At 29.5% G+C, this 16,257-nt stretch overlaps 1 protein-coding gene across 12 annotated transcripts in view; it reads left to right on the top strand.

Moving 5' to 3' along the window:
* Nucleotides 1-16,257, top strand: part of GlcAT-P (Glucuronyltransferase P) — a 764,160-nt gene that overhangs the window by 427,342 nt on the left and 320,561 nt on the right. For all 12 annotated transcript variants that reach the window (XM_075363549.1, XM_075363541.1, XM_075363537.1 and 9 more), the window contains one exon: nucleotides 13,435-13,454. The gene's annotated coding sequence lies outside the window, so the exon portion shown is untranslated. The remainder of the gene's footprint in view (nucleotides 1-13,434; nucleotides 13,455-16,257) is intronic.

The raw sequence follows: 16,257 nt of genomic DNA, 5'->3' as shown, positions 1-16,257 counted from the left end.
AATTCGATCCGTACGTCTACCGTAACCATCTTTAACGTATCACTCTGCTTCGACTAGTCGAATACGAATAAAGGGGTGAATTTTATTGAATTCTATCCACTAATTTAAACGTAGTTAAAATTTAAGATTTTTGTAACAACGCTTCATGTAATTTGTTTTGAATTAAAATAAAATCATAACTTTTTTTAGTTTGTCAATAGAATCCAGTTTTTTTTTCAATTTTAATTCTGTTCCTTTTTAGTTAATGCAATTTTTATCTCATTTAATTGAATCCAAGCCTATAGAAAAAATCTGTAGTTGGATTTTCAATCGATAAAAATAAATTAAAAAATTTACATAAAATTCCATTTATGATAAAATTAATATTGTTTATATAAAGTAACGAAAGTATAGATTCGCTCTCAAGTAAAAAAGAAGTTATTTACAAATGAAAATATTAATATTAACTAATTTTTTCAGTTAAGGTGAATAAAGGATCTCTTGCCACCCGCTTTGCAATTGTCAACAATTCAAAAGTGGTATAAAAAAAGTCTCTTATAATTAAAAAGTAAACACTTAACCCGATAAATATTATTCACTATTCCTGAATGTGAAATATTTATTAAATAGCATTAAAATAAGCTCGTAATTTAAGCAAGCTACGATTTTATTTTTAAAAGTGGGTGATTGTGGTACTATACCGGTACATACCGTTCATACTCCTACCATTTTCATGGCCGTATAATCAATTTTTTGTTCAGAGAAATCCTGAAAAAATCAAAATGTTTATAATAATTGCTTTAAAATTGATTTATCAAATTGCGAGCAAGATAAATAACGGATCAAAATTCAAAGAGAAACGTAAATACTGTGCGAGTTTTAAATTTCTCAAAAGTTGAAAAAATATCAGAATATTTATTAATTAGCGATCGATTTCACTTTTGACTGTTATGTTAATTAATCTTTAATGTAGTACGCGGGTCTAATACAAGCTCCTCAGTTACACTTTATACAAAATTAGAGTAAGTTTGTTATACTGATGAAGAAACAATTTTTAATTAGTAACGGTTCATAGATACAATAAAAAAAGAATGCAAGTAATAATTACTTTAAAAGTAGAATGCTGTAGATCCATATTTATCTTTAGAGGCTTTAATATGAAGTGTAATAGTATCTAATAGTCTTCGTATCTTAGTATCTAATAGTCGTAATTCTAATTTGTTAATACTTAATACCTACTAACTTACCGTGGCCAACATCGTTGGTAAATATTTTCACGTAGTCCATTCTCCGACTTCGTTTGCAATTTTTAACCTTTAACTTGTATTACCTTCCCTTGTACACACAACACAATTGTATCATTCTCATTTCTTATTGCACTGCTAGCAAATGTTACTTAAGGCCATATTTTATTTTCGTTTTCGACACTGGAACAGCAAATGTGATGTTTTAATATTACGCTATATATTTAAATACATGCACCCTTTATGAAATAAAACATTATCGATTCAAACTTTAAAAACCAAACAGTTTTAAAAGAATAATTAGTAGATCTCGCTCCTGTATCCGCCTTCGGCCACGTAAACAAACAAAAAAAAAATAAGAATGTAGCTTAATAGATAAAACTTCTGTTGGAGCATTTTAAAGTAGATTTTCACGTTTTGACTTTAAAATCCGTCGTCTAGGATATTCCCTTAATAGTTTCAGTCTGTCTACTAACAAGACCAAATGAGTATTTAGAAAAGAAAAGAGTTAATTGCTTTCTATGCAAATAATGAAACATCAGACTGTTTATTTCAAATTTTTTATAACATTTTTCAGCGAATGTAATAACTCTAGAACAGTTTTTCGTATATTCATGTTCAACAAAAATAAATTTGGAACATCTTTAAATTTATACTGTAGGTTCCATGCATAAACATTTAAAAATCGTCAATTAAAAAATGATTATTTTCATGTAAATTAAGATTTTAGAAAACTTATGGTTTAGAATAATTTCTAATCCTTTATTAAGACAATTTTTTCTTTATCTAAATCTTGTGCCATGTTATACGGGGTTGAAATGTCCATCCTTTATTCTTCTCCGCTATTTCTCTCCATCCTGGACTTTTTCCGGCCCTTCTCACTAAGGCTCTTTCTTATCTTATCCTTCAATCTTAACTTGGTTGGGATTTCCTTTTTTTCTGTCTCTTCCAAATTAAACTTGTTTTTCGTCCTATCCTTACTATCGAGTTAAAATATATCTTTGCTGCTTCCATTTACTATCCCGATTTTAAACTTCCAATTCTTATTCCTTCTTCATTCTTAGTCCCCCTTTTTTTAGACAAAAACTAAAGTCGAACTTGTCTTCGATTTGACAATTTCGCTCATTTTAGTGCCTTGACACATATATTCACGTTGTTATTATTAAACAGTTCACCGTCATTCCACGTTTTGTTTTTGTGACTTTTTTTTTGCATCCAGATTCCCTACTCGATACTGATCACGTAGGTGAAAATGAAGTCAAAATAATCATAAACAATAGAAACTACCTGGCACACAAATCCTTTGATATAGTTGGGAATAAAATGATAAGGATCACCCGAGATTGACTTATATTTTGTTTGAAAGAGAATGCCATAAAGTACTAGGGTAAATATTGCTACTCCAGCTGAAAATACTAGAGCGCACTGGAGAAGTAGAGGGTTCTCCATAAAGCCTATTTGCTACTTTTTAACTGGGGATAAGACGTTCACCACATCCTTATGTCTATAAGAGCAAGAAGGAAGCTTATATATGAACAGCTTATTCAAGCAATTATGTTATAGATGTGATGTCATAAGTATCGTAGTGTCAAACAGTTGAAGTCGAAATCTCATTATTTTTACTAGAATAACGAAATCATCACAGGCATGAAAAATTACGCAACATTTATTTTTTAAAAAGAAGTAAACTCAAAAAAAATTTTTACCTTGTAAAAATTACTACCTTATTAGATGTCAGGCTATTTCAGTTATTTAATTCGCTGGTAGTATTAATGTAATAATTTCCACTAATAAGTTTCATCAGAATTAAATAGCTTAATTAAAATTCCTATTTCATTACTAACATCAAAGTGTTGCGGCGATTCATTGTGACATGTTTACTTCTTTTTTGTATTTAAATTAAATTTTAAAAACACAACATATTTGAATAAAATTAAAAATATTTTATTTTGAAAAATCTTAATTTTATATTTCATTAGGAACTTATTAATAATAAATAATTAACTTCCCCCACTATCCCAATATCGCACCCTTAAAAAAATTAATTAATTAAATTCCGATATCCGTGGTGAAATGAGTCTCTAAGTTTTATTTGTTCACGCTTAGTAATTTGCATACACTTAAAAATCCATTTTTTATTAGTAACTGAAATTATGGGGTTATCTTGTAGTTGATAAAGTACATAAAATTAAATAAATGTAATAATATCGCAATTTTAAAAAAAAATTATTTTATTGCAAATCAGATTTTTAAAGTTCTGTTTGTAAAAATAAAAAATGCGTATTATTTTTGTAATTGAAACATTTAATTTATACTACTCAATTTACTAAGCATTAGGCACCGTTCTTATTAATATAATTGTATAAGTTAAAGTTCCACTTACCAACAAATTTTAAAGTTGTTGGTAAGTCCAACTTTAATTTATACAGTTATACTACTTAGAAATGTTGTATAAAGAAATATTATAAGCAATTTATGCTACTAAAACATTATAATATAAATTGTCCCATAAAAACCTGACAGTTTTGAAAAAAGTTTATCACATTTATTTAAGATAAGTTAAGGGCCGAGGTAATGTCTTAATGATGCATAAAATAATGGCCATGAGACGTTCACCTTTTTTTTTTTAACATTGTTCCATTTATTCTACTTGGAAACGAGTGCATCAATTGCTGAACAATTTTTTCTATAATTTTTCGCTTTTTTAGAATTTTCAATTCATAAGAGGTAATTGTATATCTCTCACTTTCATTTTTCATTAGAAATAATTATATAAAAAAAGAACATGTAAAGAGACAGGAAAATTTATGGCGCCCAATTAAACGAAACATATCTCATCACGCACCCATATTATCTTCTTACAACAGTAATATTGATAAATGATAAGCAAAGAACCTTATCATATCTCTGAATCATTATGGAAATCTAATTAGGAGTGTTATAAATTAACGATATAACTCATACTTCACATAACGTACCGTGATTTGCAACGGAAAAATAAATGCATACAGATGCGGTTGTGCATTAAGTGACAAGAAATTTCGGTTGAATTTAATCAGGAGGTAGCTTTCAAGGAAGGAAACAAAATTGACAACAATAATTCTACCCTGAATTTTATACAATTCAGTTCTACCGGGAAGATATTTTAAAACAAGTAGAAATTTGGTTTCTGAGGAAAGAAGAAAAATACGGGTAACCAATCCGGTATCTCTTTAGGCCAGTCCAACTTAGTTTCATCCTGCACAGCCGTCACTAATATTTTACATTACGATGCGTCAAAAACTTGACTTACCTTTATCGACTTTTAAGATTCAAATTTCTAGTGATTTTTATTGAAATCAGTTCAACTGTTAGGAAGCTATGCTCCGTGCCGTGTTAGTTCGTGATTATAAGATAAAAATCCATATTTCTGTTTATTAATTACCTGCATTTTTGAAAAAAAAAACCAAACAGTAAAGGCCAATAAAGATTATTAAGTACCTTTTGTACGAAATCTAGAAAGCTTAATGAAACATATTAAGACTAGAATCGTGCAGTCGATTGCTACCTAATTTTCTTTACCCAATAGAAGCTTATAAAAATATAGACAATGATTATTTTATTTTCTTAGGAATTAATGTACACGAAAAGATAATATCTCCATCAAATATTTATTATTATTCGTTAGTCGATGGTATGAGAATTTTAGAAAATTATCTTCTGATTAACAAACGTATAAAATACGACGTTAAAAAATTGGCTCGATGATTTATCTTAGCCTATTGGAAAACGTTCATGGAATTAAACTTAAGAGATTAATTATCGTTTAATATTGTGGCTTCATTTAATTGCTACATTAATCGCGGTCGTTACTGAAGATTTTTTACACTCGATTTTTTTTAACGATTTCTTCCAGTTCATAAAACACAGAAAAACACCTCTCTCTTTCGATAACGTCCTATGCAAACAAATAACATTGTAAATAGAAAAAAAGTACTGAGCTTAAAATAAATATGAATATAATGGCAAATATATTTCACTAAAGTAAACAAAAATTCTTTCAAATATTTTTGAAATAAAGTACAATTAAATGAATTTTTCAGTCTTGTTCTATTGGTATAAAATAAAAATAAAAATATTCAGTCAAAAACTTTTTTTTTGGCAGAGTAATGTAAAACAACTGTTATGCATATTGGAATTTTAAAATAGATAACATTTTAAAATGTTTGTATAGATATATTCTGAATCATATATAGTTTAATTTGTTCTGGCGTTCGTTCTTTCTGGGATGACCTATGCTCGGTTAAAAATAACGTAACATTCAATATATTTTTATACAATACACAAAAATAATAAGTTCCTCTAATATCTTTCGCTGCATCATTTAACCACATTGTGGTGGAAAGGCTTAACAGTACTTTAATAATACACTTATAATTAATTATGTAGTCTAACGAAAGAAAACACTGACATTGAATCGTTATAATTTCGTAACAAACTACAATAAATTCAAAATTAAATACTGATCTGTTTTACATTACTCAGTTAAGAATTCGTTTAAACGATTATCAAACCTCTTTTTTAAAAATATAAAATTAATTCGCTGTATAACTTTAACAAAATAACTTCGGATAAAAGTTCTTGTAAAATATACTATTACAGAATTGTTTTGATGAAGTTACACTGGTCGGAAATGACAATCAAAAAAAAATAACCGTGTAGAAATAGTGGCTTTTTCGTATTTTACTGAAAATGTAAACGAATTGTTTCTTTCTGCTTTAACGAAGTTTTAATTTTGTATGTATATTATGAATCTTTTTATAACCTATAAAACAGTTTGAACTCGGGTAACTTCTTTCATTGTCCAAACTACGGTATGAATAAGCCTTTATATAGGCGACAATTTTCCACTAGTGCATTTTAACCAGTATTATTTTGAAGATTTCAATAGATTTTATTCCGAATTATTTTTCTTACCATTTATTTTTCATTTCAGAAATGGTTAGAAAACAAATATCAGTGTTATTTTAATGAAGATAGAAGTTGAAAATATCCAATGAGAAAACATAATTACTTAATAAGTAATGTAATAAATATTCGTTGCCCATCGATTTTAAATATTATTATAATAATATCCGATCGACTATAGCTTAATTTATGGTTTTTTTTATTATCTTTCTTTCTTTAATCTATATACGAAAGTAGAAAAACATAAGTTCAAAGGAAAACCTAGAAATATCAAAGAAATCTCGTTGAAATAACCCCCGCAACCGACAGGAAATCGAATTCTACATCCACTTTATTTTTCATAAGAGAACCTTTCATGACATCTGCAGAACAGTATTTCCAATATAAAAACAAACTGATAAAAAAAAAGTCAAGTCATTTAATGAAAAAAGGAAACATCATATACGAAGAAAAAATGAAACCAGTAAGCCAAATATCTTTCATAAATTGGTACAATGTAAAGTTTATCAGTATAAAGATTTAGAATAAACTGAACGAATTTCTTATACTAATTCTTCTTATAAGTTATAAAGTAAAATACTTTTATATAATTTAATAATTTATTTTTAAAATGTTAAAATTAACAGTTTTCTTAAATAATTTGAAAAAAATATATTCCGTTTTAATTTTTTTTTTCTAATATCACGTAAATGTTGACTTATTCATTGAAGGTACTTTGTGCATATATTTCTTTTTAATTCTTAAAAAAAGGTTTTTTTTTCACTGGTGCTTCTTAAAGAAACCAGTATAAATTAATATACATTTTTAATCTTACCTGCATTAATTGGTTTAATTTTAGACAATTTTTTCTAAAAAAAAAAATTAATACAAGAATTTTCCTAATTTTTATTTATCAGTATAAGTTACACTGCCCAACAAAAAAAAATTTTTAATGTTTCCTTCACTTCATGAGTTAAATCTTGCTAAGTTTGGGTTGAGAAAAACGAATGACAAAGGAAAGTTTTATTAGTTCTAGTTTCTGTGATATACAATAGGTGGAAGTATTTTGTTTTAACGGATTAAGAGAATATTTTAATTACATATACCAACAACATAGAAACATTACATTTGGCTTTTTTAAATTTTAATTACATTCTAAGAGTTCTAATTGATGGAAGAATACCTGGCAATTGGTTGGGTCTGAAGAGAATCATGTGGTGGCTTCATGAGATCGTTGCACCGAGCTTTGTACGAAGAGGTGGAAGAAGAACATCTTTTGGGTTCACGAGAGCCACGGCAATAACATTTTTCTAACTAGAGTTAAGATTTCTTGCAGGCCAGTCTGCTTAAATCTAATGTGATTTCTTATTCCTACTGTCCCACGTACATAAAAAGCAGCAGTATTTACTATACCCAAGTTGCATTCATAAGAGTACAGCGACTTTTAGGTAGCCACAAATTTTCCACTTGTTTCAGCATATTTGATTGAGTCTAGGAGGATTGCCATGATTGGATAAGTCTCCTTCATGTGAAAACTGCATGAGCAACATGAATAGAAAGAAGACAGACGGTTGCCGTTGTGAAGTAATACTTTCAAACAAAGTAAAGCTTTCAAACTAAGCTTGGAGGAGTCTATGAATAGCCTCCAATCAGTTGGATCATGATTCAAATTCAAACATTTCATCAAGCTATTAATGTTGCACCAAATAAGATTGTTTTTCTTCTCAAAAAATGAAAGCAGATCCCTATGACGATGTCTGTATTGTGAGACCCTGACATCAGATTGGAGAAGATTCCATTGCTGGATTCTTGACCCTAGAAATTCTGCCTTCTCCTTCGACAAATCAAGGTCTCGAATGACCTTGATTCCTCTTCCTCACGAATGTCCAAATTCCTCTTGACTCAGTCTGTGCGTTTATCATCTTTTTTAGTCAAAATCAGAGTCATGGGATGTGGAAGGCTTGTTGGGTTCTTCTTCTTCCACACTGTATTCATTTTCTATTTAAAGCTCATAATTTTCAGGTAGAGTAGGAAATGAAACTATCTGAATGTGGAATAGGTCAAATAGCAGGTGGAAGATTAGGGTATTGAACTGTTCCTCTTTTCTTCATTGACAATCCTGCCTTATAGGTGGAGTAAAGCAGAAATAGCAGTTATCTGTATGGTTTTTAGGCTCCCGCCAAACCACAGAGACAGCAACAGCAATAAATCGTTTTTTTTTATTTTTCAGCCATCCTCATAGAATAACTGAACAAGAGTTGTAACATATATGTGGAGCCCATGACTTATCCTGGTTCCCTACCTTCATACAAAAATAATACTCATAGGCAGTCTTCACAAGTAGATTGCGTTTCTGTGATGAAAATGTTATTTCACCACAAATGTAACAAAAAGTATTGACTGAATTTACACATTTTCGTAGCATTTTGATTTAACAAATTTTTCACCTCAAAAGCACTTAAAAACCAGAAATTCTGCACTACTTACAATGCAAGCAATATGAAACTCAATGTCATAGCAAGAGTAATAATGATTAATCTTTAGACACCCGGAGAACATTGTATTTTGTCATTTAACAGGTGTGAAAACTCCAAAAACAAAATTAACCCCCAAACTAAAAATGTAGATCGGATAAAAAATTAACTTGTCAAAACATGTATCTCTAAACTAAGAGCTAATCGGTCATTTTTTAACTCAGTAGATAGAAATACATAAGAATATGCTATTTCTGAACCCAAAACATATTCATTGTTGAGCAGTGTAATTTATTAAAACTAGAATAAAACTATTTGTTTTTGTACTGTATACAGCAAAAAATATTTAACGTACGCTAAAATGATAATAAATTATAAATGTGGAAAGAATTTTGCTATTTATGAAAATAGTTAAACACTGTAGTCTGTATTGCAAAATTGAATGAGCCTAATGCTACGAGAAAAGAGTAATGTAATGCTCTACACAGCAGTTGTCTGCCTCGTGCAAGCAAGCTTTTATTTTCTTTGTATGCACTGTACATGATTGAAATACATAACGCTACTTTTGTAACTGCTCTAATGGATTGGGCTGAGAGATTTGAAATTATTTTTAACAATCATAACTTAGTGTTGCATTTTGTTTAATCACTGCGGCTTTTCAGAATTATCTCATTAATATATTGGATAAATTTTTTGATAAATCAAGTTTTTCACATTAGTTATGTAAATTGTTGTAATATAAAATACATCTAATGTGCAATGTGTTTGGAAAGTCGCTGTGCAGTATGTTTTAGAATTGCTTGGTCCCATTTTGTATTTTAGGCGTTAGGTTGGTTGCCTGTGGGCTCATTGGGCGTTGCTTAGTAATGAACCAGATATCAGTTGTTGAATTGTGATTGAATGTGCATTGTTTTGCTTCATTTTTCAGAATCAATAGTTGTGCGAAACGTAAAGGTTCTTTCGGTAGAAGAACGCATTTTTATTGTTGATCACATCTTTCATGAACGTGACAAGTATACAGACTTATTGAAACATAAGTTTTCTGAAAAGTTTCAAAATACTCCTGTTCCTCATTGCAATGTAGTTCGAATTCTTATCAAAACATTTCAGGCAACAGGGTCTGTTGAAGAGACTGATCGATGTGGAAAACCACCTAAACTAAACGAACAGAAGCTGCTTGATATTTTGAATGTTATGGCTGAAAGTCCATAAAAGTCAGTGTGTACATTAGCATAGCAGCAAGATATTCCACTTGTTACTGTACATAAAGCTGTAAGAAAAGAACTGAAACTTTTACCTGACATAGTAATGTTTGTACAAGTTCTGAAACCTACAGATCATACCAAAAGACTAAATTATTGTCAATGGTTTAAAACTTTTATTGACCAAAATTCCGTCGTATCTTTGACATTACATTTTTTACACAAGAAGTGCAGTTTCATCTGGGAGGGTTTATTAATTCACAAAAGGCATGACTGTGGTCAACAACTACCTCCATGAATTACACGAAGGGAAAATTGGAGGCTAGGTCGGTGTGAGTAGAACGCATATTGTACGTCCAATCTTTATTGAAAATACAGTTAATAGTGGTCATTATTGTGCTGATATAACAAACTTCATTAGTCGGTTAACAGAAGTGAAAATCAATCCTGGTTGATTCAGCAACATGGCACCACAGTGTACACAGCTAACAGAATTGAATTGATGAATTTTTTTATGAAATTTCTTTGGTGAATGAATCATTTTGAGGGTTTTGAGGCCTTTAGTGTGTTGCAACAAACCATGCACGATTGACAAACTAAAGACTGCAACATCGGCATACGTACGAGACATTCCAGTTATTGTAACATCCATTTCTGTAAAATAATGAAATAAAAATACAAAGTAATAATTAAGAAAGTTTCATCTTTACACTTCCATAATTCCATTGCACAGCAACTTTCTGAATGCTCTGTATTAGCTATTTCAGAACTTCTACCTCAAGTTTAATGCTTTAAAATTCAACTAGAGCAAAAGTTACCTATTTTTGTATTATAATCTATATAAATTGATAATTCAGTCAACTGTACAGTGCAGTAGTACAATAATTTTTCAAAGATAGTTTGTTAGACCACCAGTATTCTTTCATATGTACACTATTTTTTTCTTAATCTATCAGAATTATATTCAAACCTCTCCTTTTATTAAAGCTCCTGGTGTATGATAAGAAGTATCAGATTAGTTTTTTGATAAATGTTTACGTTAATTCAGGTGGATGAGTAAAAGATTTTGGAGGTATAGCTTCCCCTTATTCAAATCTCCAGGAGGGGAATACAACAATGTTTCATACTCTTTTGAAGAAGTAAGAATAAGGTATAGCCACCGAAAGGGTAACTGTGCAGGGAGGGCTGGAAAAACGAAAAAGAAAACAGGAAATATGATAAGAATAGGACCATGGAATGTACTGACACTAATGCAAAAGTGTAAGCTTGTAAACGCAAAACAGGAAATGATTAGAAATAAATTAGATGTATTTTAAATGAGTGAAGTGAGATGGGGAGGAAAGGGAGAATTTCATACATCCTTGATAGATTTCAATTGAATGTCCTTTTTTTAGTCCTGAACATTTTCTTTTATTACCTAATAGCTTATTTTCTTCCTATTATAATATATTAGCATCCTTGTGCTTCTTCCTCCTCTTCCTTTCACTTCTCCCTCTATGATGAGAGTTTCTTCATAGCTTAAGTCCCAACAAAGATGTGTTCCTCTTCCTTATCTTTTCATCAAACTCTAATTTAATGAAAAAAGTCAATTCCTTAAATGTTGTTTGTTTATGAAACTTGGTTTTTCTTAAACTGGCCATTTTCCTGAATTTCTTATTACTACTTTTTTTGTTTTGTACTTCTTCATGGAAAACTTTCCTTTTTGAAATTTTAAAAAACTTTTCTTAATTCACAACTTTTAAAGTCCGGAATCTCTATTTCTGTGTATTTCTTAACATTATCACAAAATACGTTTTTAGTTTTTTCTTTCCAATTAAAAAAATATGATTTTCTTAGAAATTCTATTATCAATTATCTGTAAAATGCAACTTATCTCTTTCTGAAAAATATTATATATATATATGTATATGGATTTTCTTAAAAAACTAAAAATAAATATGACGTGCATGAAACAGAAAGACAAACGTAAACAAAGATGCAAAGTACACACATTTTTACATTCTCTAGTTTTCATGCTTTGTTTATTTTTTATGAAAAAGTTTTAAACATAGTTACATTTAACTAAAAGCTGTTAGCTTTATAAAATCAGGTAATAGAACTTCTCGCTTAAGTTTTTTTTTTCCGCTATATGATCTAATTTTTTTATATATTTATTTTATTAGACGTATATACGAGATAATCATGTGAACATTTGTTAACAGCGTAAAACAAAATCCTGCTTGCAAAACTTTAGGCGATTTGGAATTTTTGAGAGATGCCCTCATTCTATGGACCCTAAAACCCTTTGGGATCTGGTCTGTTATGAGGGGTAACACTGATGGTGGATCACTTTCAATAAAACGACCGTTCATGAACATAGCTTTATTTATCAGTATCACCGTCCATATTTAAACTACAGTTAAATATATTCTAAAATGTATTTACTATCTGATGCAAAATATAATATGATTAGAAATTCACCTTTCAGTAGTACTTTGTATTTCTTTTCTGTAAAATAAGGGTGTCTGAGAATTTTCTGAACAACTACGACGTGTTAAATCTTCCGCGATCTACCGTTCACGATATTTTGAAGAAACGATTAAAGCTGTATCCTTAAAAATTACAAATACTGCTCCACAATATGGCATTGCTAGAAAGGAATTTTCTTCGGAAACGGTTGAAAGAATTGAAAATGATGATTGCTACATTAAAAAAAAAAATGTTCTCAGACGAGGCTACATTTCACGTGTCTGACAAAGTGAACGCTTAGAATGTTCGTATATGAGGATCAGAGTACCCACATGTTACAATTGACGGTATTAGAGATAGCCCAAAACTGGATGTTTGATGCGGACTGCTTCACGATCTTGTGATTGGACCTTTTATTCTATGCGGAAACGACAGTTAACGCGAATATCTACCTGAACTTGTTAGAAGGGTTTGTTTACCTCAGCTTGAAGAGTTACAACCCAAAATCATATTTCTACAAGATGGAGCGCCGCCGCCACATTGAGGTTTATTAGTGTGTGAATCCCCAACAAAACATTCGCAAATCGCTAGATTGGTCGTGCTGAATCCCTTGCCCACCTCGATTACCGGATGTAAGTCTATGTGATTTTTCCTATGAGATTCATCTAAGGTAATGTATTCAAAACCCACGTAGTGAATATTGATGACCTTAAGGAGAATATTGTTAACTCTGAGTTAATATGAGGAGTGTGTTAAGGAGAGGATTGTTAACTATGAGTCGCATTCGAACTCGAAGATGTGAATATGTTCTGTAAAATATAATATGTAATATGTAATATATAATATGTAATATAAGATGTAATATGTTCTGTAATATGGCATAAAACTGATTACCGGTTGGATATTTTGCAAATGACTAATGGTGCACATATTGAATGTCTTTGATTACAAGTAAAAAAAAAAACTTCCGTTTTAATTTTTCTAAATTCATGCAACCCGTTTTTATATCTTAATAAATAAACTATTACTCGATATTAAAGTTTTTCAAATAATTCTCGGACACCCGATATCTACGAAATCTGTATATTGGTGTTTGTATTAAATTAAGATTTAAGGATTTTATATTTTTTTATTTATAATAAATGTTTTTATTCTTTACAGAAAACTCCTCTCATTATTATGTAAGTACCTTTAAAAATAATTATTATTAGCGATTATTATATCTTAAACTTATTTAAGTACAGAAATTAACCCGTCATACAAAAAATAAAAAATTATGTTCTGAAATGTTGATAATAGGAAATGTAATCGATTTGGAAGAGTTAAAAAAAAATTTACTGTTGAAAAGGTTTTACCATCTATTTTAGTTCAATTTTAGTATAAACTGAGTTTTACTGTCATTCATAAATAATAATTAAAAATGTAATGGCTTTTACATTTGTAGCGTCTGTATGTTTACAAAGCAGCATTTGACGTGATACGATAGCTTGAATTTTTCATCATATCTCTTCTTCTATACAGGACATTTTAAATCACAAAAAAAATAAAATTTTCAGAGTTTTCTTAATTTAATTGTTTTGAGTTGTAAATAAATGGCCAAAACTTCATCTGACTACTTTCGAAACTGTCTGAATATTCATTGTTAGAAGGTGGAAAATGATCGGGTTTCATATAAAGATGTGAAATCTTTAGACTTAAGAGCCTCTTTCTGTCATCTCTTACTAATATTAAATTACTAGCGACCAATTAGTTATAATTAATTATTGGCCAGTACTCAAAATTTAGTTATTAAATGCTTATTATATCCATTCTCTATAGATTAGTTAATAAAATTTTAATTTGTGAATAAGAACAAAAAGTAATTAATACCTGGCAATTAAATTGGTAAATCAAGCAATTTTAATTTTTTTCGTGAAAGAAAAAAATATCTACTTTCAGTCTGTTTACTAAATAATAAATTTTATAAGTGTTATTTCTTAATTTTAAGTATTAATTGCTTTACATAATTAATATTACGATAGTAAGCAAACGCATCCGTAATAAAAATCATTTAGCCCTAATTGTTTATTTTCAAAATTGTTAACTATCGGAAAATAATTCTCGTAAATCATAACTGTTAATCAACATTTACATGTACATAACATCGGAAGAAAAATTTAACAGGAAGTAAATAAAATTAGGAGAAAGTAAGAATGAAGATGAACACTTACCGCTAGATAAAACATAAAATTTCATCTAGTAACTTGATTTTTATTGATCAGTACGTAAAGAACCGTTAGAAAATATTCTAAAAAGTACATATTTCGTATATCATGATAATTAGAAGGAAGCGTTTTACCAACTTACGCTGCTGAATCACAAAAAGAGATTCGATAATGAACCAGTTTTATATTCCAGTAAATGTGCCCTGTGTAGATGTGTGTAAAAATAAACTGTACAATATTATTATATTATGAAATATAATCATAATAATCCCACTGTTACCAATCAGGGACAGAAACTTCGGTAATAAAATTAACTATTTATGCTCGGGAAATTTGTTCAAAAACCATTAACAATAATACTAGACACGAAGCCGATACTTTCTTATTCTCAGGAACTGATGGCCGCTATTAATCTGCCGTTTAAATCAGCCTTATTTATCTCGTCCAATGTATAAGAAGGCTATGAAATTATTTATTTATGCACATTGCCCTCTGATTCTGTATTTCATACAGAAACTGACCAATATTTGAAATAATTCACGGTTAGAATTTGTTTTTTGTTGTTTTTTTTTAATTTTACGCAGAAAATTGTACGTACTAGTTTTGCATAATACAAGTTGGAATGTCTCATAATAAAGAACACGGATTAAAAAAGCTATTTGCGAAAGGTATGAACCGACTCGTTGTAAAATAATTTACTTAAAATTGGTGGTCATCAGACTAATATTGCCAAGATTAAAGAAGCGTGCTACATATGCAGAAAGTATTAATTCGGCCGTAGATTTTCACAACAATCAAATATTGGCGGAATTCGTAAGAAATACAAGCAGTACTTTTTGTACGCTGTTCCTCACAGATATGAAAAAGAATTAGACCGGGACTAATTTCTATAAAGACTTTAGAGAATGGACAGCTAAAAGGATAAATATTCTAAGAAAAGATGAATATAAAAAGCATTCTCCGTCTGATGCTAAGATGAATGTACAGGTCTCATGTACTGTTCAAAATAAACGATATGATCGTTTAATTTAAATGGTATTGGAATACAATCATTTTATTTATTTTTTAGGATTTAAAATCATTAAAAAAACGGCAATTCTTGTAAGGTTAAAAGAGCAAGTCTGAATACTGCAAATCGTAATCTTAATGCATCCTTCAACGCCTCTGTAATTTACTTTATTCAAGTAGTATTCAATCCATCACAGACACTCAATTCAATTATAAGGTAATAACTGCTCTGGAAAATACAGATTAGTTTAGTGCGGTTTATTCTTAACGATAAGGCATGTCCTGTGCTAGTTAAACTGATTGTGGGTAATGTTAGACTTTTTAAATATTTATTATCTTCAGAATAAGGCAAAGTTATAAAAATTTTATGCGGTAATTATTTTCACTTATTGTGAGCCTTACTTTAATAGTTGCGAATAGGACAACTTGTCCTATTCGCAAGTTTAAAAATAAGGATTGCCAGTACACTTTTTCCACTTGTTCCGATAATGTAAGTAGTAATTATCATATTACATCCATTTCCCTACAAATTGTATGTAATAATGTAACAAGTAATTTGTAATTACTATAAAGTGTATAAGCATCTTAATAGAATGAATTTAAAAATATATTTTATTGAAGGATTTTGATAAAAATGTAGTCATCCCCCAGATCTCACTGTATTTCTATTACATTTATATCTAACCGTAAGTTACGGCATATATGTAATGTCATAAAAATGTCGAGTAAAACTCATGTGTGTCATCTTCAAAACTAGAGATGTTTTTCAATC

The sequence above is a fragment of the Lycorma delicatula genome, chromosome 4 (genome assembly GCF_047948215.1).
Source record: "Lycorma delicatula isolate Av1 chromosome 4, ASM4794821v1, whole genome shotgun sequence".
Classification (NCBI taxonomy): Eukaryota; Metazoa; Arthropoda; class Insecta; order Hemiptera; family Fulgoridae; genus Lycorma; species Lycorma delicatula.
The sequence above is the reverse complement of the archived record's forward strand: the minus strand, read 5'-3'. Positions and strand labels throughout refer to the sequence as shown.